General features: G+C 58.2%; 1 long non-coding RNA gene across 1 annotated transcript; it reads right to left on the bottom strand.

Annotated features, from left to right (window-relative positions):
• Positions 1 to 2,320: 2,320 nt before the first annotated feature.
• LOC106147307 lies at positions 2,321 to 6,994 on the bottom strand. Its single transcript, XR_001232144.1, has 2 exons — positions 6,882 to 6,994; positions 2,321 to 5,847 (listed from the first exon to the last, which is right to left on the bottom strand). It is a non-coding gene; the product is annotated as an uncharacterized LOC106147307 (long non-coding RNA).
• Between the last annotated feature and the right edge of the window lie 754 nt (positions 6,995 to 7,748).

Genomic DNA, 7,748 nt, shown 5'->3' on the forward strand with positions numbered 1-7,748 from the left:
GGGAGGGAAGCTGCTGCCTATAACAGGAATCAGGCTGAGGATGGGGTGGAGGTGGGATGAGGGTGTGTGTCGGGGGGTGGCTGATGATGGGGACACATGGGGCAAATGAGCAAAATGAAATAAGAAAGAAAAGCAAACAGCGTGAGGGAGCGAGGGGCAGGTGTCTGCCAGAGCTGCCACGCGCTGGGCACTTGCTGAGCGTGACGGCTCCGTAGGGCTGAACTAATGTCATACCCAACCAAGCCCGCCCAGCCCTACGGGTATTGTTCCCATTTAACAAGGGAATTAGGCCTGCAGGGAGCGGTTTTCTTAAGTCTTTGCCCAAGGTCCGTGTCAGCGTGTCAGCACCGGTGTGGGTGGGCAGCCTTGCACACCGGTGAGCCTGGGTTTGCACAGTACGTGACGTCACGGCTTCCCCTCCTCTCCAGGGCATGAGAGCAGCGCCAATGCCTGCCCAGGGTCAGCCTGCAAAACTGTAGCCGTGCACTGTCCACAGAGGACGGAGACCCTGGACACGGGCAGACTGCCCTCCAAGCAGCCTAAGACCAGCAGCCCCCACAGGCTGAGAGCCATGATGCCCCGACAGGGCCCGGCAGCCGGGACAGCAGAGGGGACGGCGGGGCGGGGCTGAATCTCCCGGCATCCTGTTTATGGGTCCCTGGGCAGTTGATGAGGCCACATAGTCCGTGTTGTCAGCAGGCAGTGCGCTCACTTTTGTTGTCTGGGCACCACCCAGGCCTTGGTGGCGGGAGGAGAAACCAGCCCACAGAGTCACCCACAGGGTCCTGATGCAGTGGCCTCCCGGCACCTCCGCATCCACCTGCTTTTGAATGGCTGTCTGCTCCAATGCCTTGGCCACTGCGGTCCCCTGTGCCCCCAGGGCTGTCTTCAGGGACCCTGCTCAGCAGCTCTGCTTTCAGCACAGGGCCAGGATGCCTCAGGGAGGGACTCAGACCTCCCAGTCTTGCCAGGACCTCCAGGAGCTACAGCTGCAGACCGCCCGGTGGGCCTGGAACTGGAATCTAGGAACATCCCCTCCTGGAGTTAGAAAGAGGAGCGGCGGGGGTCAGGCGAGAGTGGCTGGTTCTAATCTGTGGGCATCAGAGCCACCTGGGAAGGGGTCAAAGGTGAACCCTACCCATCAGCACACTTCCCAGTCAGTGGGTGTGGATGGCGACCAGGGACCTGCTCCCTTTAAAGGTAGCTTCATTCCAGCACTCTGGGAGGCTGAGACAGGAGAATCTCAAGTTCAAGCCTGGCCTGGGTAACTTATTGATTTAGCAAGACCCTATCTAAAAACAGTAACTAAAAAGAGGTTGAGGATGTAGCTCAGTGGTGAGTGGCCCAGGGTTTGATCCCCAGGACTGCAAAAAACAAAACAAAAAAAAAGCATCTCACCAGTACAAGGAACAGCTATGCTCAGTGAGGCCCGCCCCGCGTCAGAAGCAGCCCCTGCAGACCAGCTATAAAAGGGATCCCGACGGGTACAGCCTCCCCGCCTGCCATCCCAGCTTCCACTCCTCACGCACCGTAGGGAGGTCTCCAGCAGCCCCGGGGCCCAGCCGCTTTCCCTAGTTTAACTCAGGCTGGAGACGTTCAAGTCCAAGGCTGCTCATAGGCAGGGCTGGTTGCATTCCCTACACAGGCACAAAGGAGGCACCTGAGCCCCAAGGGCAGACACAGAGTGAGGTTCAGGCCTTGGTCACAGCCCACAGGGTCGCAGACACCCTCCCCGACCCCGCAGGGCCAGTCTGGGTCATTCCCGGGTCTCTTTGGGCTCCCTGGGCCCCAGGGCCACCGCTGCACACAGTGGGGCTGGGGCTGTGGGCGGAGATGTTTATGTCCCTCGCCAGCGGCTGATGGAGGCAGCGTGGGTAGCTTGGCGGGCACACAGCACCTCCTGCGAGGGCCGTCACTCTAAGATGTCCTCAGCCGCCAGCGATCAACATCCCAGGGCCAGCTTGAGGCACGGATTCTGTGGGGACAGGAGGCCTGGGGGCTGCGTTTGCCTTGGGAGCAGAGACCCTGTGCTACATGGCAGGGACGCGGATGGCGCAGGATCCGGAGCCACCACGCCACCTCCGTCCATGAAGGAAGCCTGCTTTCCTAAAAGGACAGCTGGGAGGGCAGGCCAAGGGGTCGGTTCTGGGGACACAAGATCCTCTAAGCACGGGGTGTCTCTGGGTAACAGCCAGTGGAGCTTGAGACAAGAGACCTCGGCCAGGGATGAGGGTACAGGTCACCCAGAATGCCTTCTGGTACTGGGGTGACCTGAGGGAGAGATTTGCTTTGAGCACAAAACTTACACGGATACTGAAAATCTCAGCAATCAAGGCAGTATCCTAATCAGCCTTTTATTAACAAGTCAAAATTTTTAAAAATTGACAGCAGCAAAACTTTAAGGACAGGATATGAACCTTACCTTGTACTGCCTGGCTGGCCCTGGGAGCAATAAAACTTTATTTATAAAACCAGGCTGGCCAGCAGCGGCGGGCAGTAATTCTGCTGCTTGATTTTCTTTCTCCTGTTACACACGGCAATCACCCAGGTTTTCTCGGCACTGTGTTAGATTTCACGGCAAGCCCTCCTCACCTCTGCGGGCCTGTGCAGAGCGGCGCGGGGTAGCCCAGACCCCTCCCGGGGAGGCCGATGCTTGCAGAGAACCTTCTCAGAGCAGGGCAGAGCCTGGGCCAGGGGCTTGCCTCGAAGTCTTTTTAACTTTAATGGTCTATGACATTTCTGAGACAAAATACAGCGCGGCTAATCATATTTTAATAGCCCTACCTTTCTAAGTGGCCCGGCTTGGAGTGTACACGGTAATACTCTAATTTCTTAGCTCTGATGAGCCCCAGTCCACCCAGGTATTTAGTTTCTCCATTTATAAATTTCGCTCCCAGATGCTGGGTGCCCAGGAACTCTGCAGAGCGGCTGTATGAGTATAATATTCGATCCTGGATGGCGGGTTGCGTGTTCCAGTCAATTTCCTGGAAAGAGCTTGAAAGTCGTCTCATTCGGGCAGAGTACCCGATCAGCCCGTCCTCCGGGCCCGGCCCGAAGTGTCGTATAATACCACGTAGCTAAGTTCTCTAATTTCCGACATGCAAATCTGGAGCAGATGTGGGGAAAGTGTGCCGTCTATGTCCAAGTGCAACAGTTACCAGGCCAGGCAACCGGAGGGATAATTAGCGAGAGGCCGTATCTGAGAGCGTGGAGCGAGGGCGGCCCGGGGCAGACCCACTCCTAACGGCGGAGGCTGAGTCGGATGTGGGGGTTCGAGTATTTTAATGATCGTGTGGGGGTGCTCTGTCAGGAAGGTGGATGGCTTGTGGTCCACTCGCATTTCAAACACGCTGCCGTGTCTCGATGCCTTGGGGTCCCTTGGTTCTGAGTCCCAGCCGTTTGTGTAGCCGCGGGGAAGAGACCTTGGGTGCAGAACCCCGGCAAAGACAGTTCCCCTGGGACCCAGTGCCCCAGTCGCACTGGGGTGGGGACAGCCTGCTCGGAGGGCGGAGGGCAGGAGGTGCCTGTGGGTAGGAAGGCATCTCCCCCAGGACATCACTCATCCACCTGCTGGAACCTCAGCTTCCCATCCCAGGAAGGAGAGGGAGTTTCCTTCTAGCAATGCTGTCAGTAGGGTGAAGCGACTGCTGGAATGGCACCCGGAGCCCCCCAGTAGGAACGGGGTACACTCCTGACATCGGAACCCACGTTCCTGTCCCGGGAACGAGGGCCAGGGGCGGGCGACTCTCACAGTGGACCCTGCAGAGGGACGGAACCCGGAAGCCAGTGACCTGCGAGTGAGGAGGTCCCGAACTCTTGGGACCTGGGGCAGCGCATGGCCTCCTCTGGGCCTCATTGTCATTTCTGTCCAAGGAGGTTGGATACACACACAGTGAGGCCTCAGGGGACAGAGGGCGGAGAGCAGGGGGCCGCCAGGAGGAAAGGAATGGCAGGCCTTCGCGTGTGGAGGCCCCGAGTAGGATCTAAGGAGCCCCAGCTGCGACACCACGTGGGGACATGCGTGGGTGGCTCCACAGCCCTGCTCTCGTCCCGGCTGGCAGGTTTGAGGTGACTGCCCCCCGTGGCCTGCCCCTTTCTTGCTTTTCTTCTCAACCTTATCCACTGCAGTCAGCTCCTGTCTGCGTGCAGTCTGGGGCTCCACTGCTAACTGGGCCATAGAAGATGACCCTGCTGATAGCTGGGTGCAGCCTGGCTGGACAGAGGTTGTGTAGGCAGCAGGCGGCCTCACCTGCGACTGCGGGAGCCAGAGGTCAGGCTCTGCGCTGCTGATGTAGCCCCCACCACGGGCCTCCTCATCCCCCAGCCCTGGGCCCTTAGCGCCACTTGCAGACACAGGTCCCACTGCCGCCCCTGCCTGGCTGTCACCTTTCCACTCAGTGCGGCATCACCGCCAATCCTGGCTCTGCATGAGCCCTGGGGATGCACAGGCCAGCACAGCCACAGGGCCTTGCTGTGGAGGGGGGTGTGGCCCCATTTCCCAGCCTCCCTTGCAGCTAGCAGATGCCAGGCCGTTACCCTGCAGCAGTGAGGTCAAGCAGAAATCAACAAGCAAACAAAGCAAGATCTCACCCCGCTGGCCCTGCCCCCCCTTGCAGTGGGCCTTTCCTCTCCCCGCCGGAAGGTAGGGGACACTGAAGTGTGTGTCTAGAACAGAGGCACTTCAGGGCAAGCCATAGCTAGCACCGGGAGTTTGTAGACGCCGTGCCACGGCAGGGCCAGCCTCCCCCAGACCCTGCTGTGAAAGAGGAGAAAAAACTGCCTCCTTTCAGCACCAGTTACTTAGGGCTTCAGCGGTTTCTGGAACCCTCCTGACAGTGTGGAGCCCACAGTGCTGGGGTGCTGAGTAGTGGAAGAGCCGGAAAAGCATCGGGAGGGAGGTCGAGTCCTGGCTGCGGCTGCAGGGCGTGCTGGCCAAGGGGACACTGCTGGCTGGCGAGGATGAGCCGGTGGGAAGGCCGGGGAGGGCTCACCGAGGACCCTGCTGTGTGCGGATGGGCCGCAAGCCAGGCCTGCGATGCTGCCTGGAGCCCCAGGTAGGGGGCACAGACGTCCCGCTGCCCATGCTGCCCGTCACCTTCTGGTTTCAAACTGCAGTGGGCACCTGACTGGGCTGCTCCCCAAGTGGTTGTCGGGGCTCAGCGAGGCGCCCTGACCCCGACCCTGACCCAGGGTGTACACACCCCTTGGCCGGTGGTCACCCCTCCCCTCCTGAGTACCAGCTGTGCCCAAAGTTCAGGGCAGGACAGAGCCCAAGGGAGCCATCCCGCTGCCCGCTGGGCATGTGGTGGACCGTCTAAACAGAACCAGGAAGTCCCAGCCAGGCTCCAGGGAGTGCCCGGCTCCGGGTACTGGGGTATTAGATCACCTTCCCTTTGAAAGATGACTCCGCCTCCTCAAGTTTCCCCCCACACCTCTGTCACTTCCATGTAAGTCACCTCCGCCTCCGAGTCCGGAGTCTGCAGGAGTGGCGATCCCACAAAGAGCCGCATTTTTAAAACTGTTGTGGTCACACGGAGATGCCCTCCTCACGCGGCAGCTGTACCAGGGCAGAGCCGAGGCCTCGCGCATGGCTGCACCTGAGCCGTGAGTGCACCCAAGAGCTGCTGATGCCCCGGTCTGGGGCCGCTGCAGGGCTGTGTCCAGGGGTGACCATGACAGCGCTGTCCCCTTGCATCCGTGCACCTTCCCATCTGGGTGGCTTCCTCCATGAAGAGTTTATATGCGGGTACGGTGGTGCACATGTGTGATCCCAGGTACCTGGGAAGCTGAGGCAGGAGGATTGCAAGTTTGAGCCCAGCCTGGACAACTTAGTGCTTTAGCGAGACCCTGTTTCAAAATAAAGAAATAAAAAGGGTTGAGATGTAGCTCAGTAGTGGAAGGCCTCTGAGCCTCAACCTCCACACTGTACACACACACACACACACACACACACAGAGTTTATGACAGCGAAGCTAGGCATGGCGGCACACACCTATAATCTCAGTACTCAGGAGGCTGAGGCAGGAAGATCACCTTGAGTTCAAGGCCAGCCTGAACTGCATAATAAAACCCTGTCTCAAAAAGACACAAAACAATACAACGAGATACCCCAGCATACCTATCGAATAGCTAGAATCCCAAACACTGGCCACACATAGAGCTGGAGAGGGTGTGGATAACAGGCCTTCTCCTTCAGGGCAGTTCCTCACAGAGCCAAACGCACTCTTCCTGTGATCAGCAGTCACACTCCCCGGTATTTACACAACTGATTTACAAGCTTAGATGGAGAAGCTATGCGGGGAGAAGCCTCTAGCAGCTTCATCATGATTCCATGAGTGGAGGCCAGCTGGGGTAGGTGAACGGAGGGAAAAGAAACGGCCCGAAGGACGTTGGAAAGTCAGGTCTGAAAAGAGCTCAGCTCCCGAATCACAGGAAGACCTGGAGGAAAGTACCCCTCAGTGCAAGGAGCCAGCCTGGATAGGCAATGGGACCCAGCTGCAAGAGGGGCGGTGGGCAGGGTGGGGCAGGAAGGGGTGAGGGGCCGGGAGGGAGCGGCACTGTTTGCATCTGGAGCCAGGACATCTGGGCCGGGGGTCCGTGTAAACAGCATTTGTTTACAGAACTACAACCTTGGCAGTAGCAAACTTGTGTCCACCGGGAGTTTGCGTTGGGGTGGATACCTGTCCTGATACATTCTCCCCTCTGTGGACAAGAAGCGGGAGGGACCCCGGGCTTGGACAGATGACAATGTATCAACTCGGGGCTCCACTGTAACTCAGAAGGGGAGCTGGGGGGGTGTTCTCCACTTTCCCCTCCATGTTTTCCTACCCTACAATTCCTCCTTGGAAACAGAAGTTAGGGAAGTTAGGAGAGAGACGCACTTCCCAGAAGAGCAGTGGATGCCAGCAGCCCCCGACCCCTGCCCGAGGCTGGGTCAGTGCCCGGGGCAGTCCAGCTCTGGGCGGAGTGGCCGTGGTCACCGAGGTCCCCTCGGGTGTCTAGAGGAGAGGAGCACAGGTCACTGCAGCTGTAAAATGCAGCTGTAAAATGTTTTGGGGGTAAAACGTAAGCAACCTAAAATTCGCCTCTGTAACCTTGCTTAGGCCTCCAACTGGGCGTTCTGCTCCTGAAGTGCCAACACCAACTCCACCGCAGCCCTTCGGCGGCCGCTCCTGCCTCTGGGTTTGCGCCCCCTGCCCCGTGTTTCAAATTTTGATTTTCATGGGCTTGCGGTAGAATTTCTGCACCCTTCGTGGGAGCCGTGGGAGCCGTGGGAGCCGTGCACTGTGCCTCCTGCATCGTTCTTTGTCCACCCCTCTCCCCTGCCCTCCCCGCCTCTTGGTCCCCTCTGCATTCACAAGCGCTCTGTCTCTTGACTTCCTGCCGTCGGGCTCTTATTTGCTGTTTATGCTTTGGGTTTCTCATATAAGAGCAACAATGCGATATTGAGGCTCGTGTCTGATCAATTTCACTTAAACTTATGGTCTCAAGGTGCACCCGTTTTCCTACAAATAACTCAAGTTTATCCTTCTTTACGGCAGAGTAGTGCTCACTGTGTGTGAATACACTGTCTTTACCCGTTCATCTGCTGATGGGCATCTGGGCTGCTTCACTGTGGTACAATGTCTTTAACTTAAAATTTGGGAAGATACCTAGAAGAGGACGGGCTCAGGGACTTGCCTGGTGGACATGCGCACAGGTCTGGTGTGTCCATCTCTCTCTGCAGCCTCACGTGACCAGGCCTAGCA

Source organism: Chinchilla lanigera, unplaced genomic scaffold (assembly GCF_000276665.1).
Source record: "Chinchilla lanigera isolate Chin_1 unplaced genomic scaffold, ChiLan1.0 scaffold00140, whole genome shotgun sequence".
In the NCBI taxonomy this organism is placed as follows: Eukaryota; Metazoa; Chordata; class Mammalia; order Rodentia; family Chinchillidae; genus Chinchilla; species Chinchilla lanigera.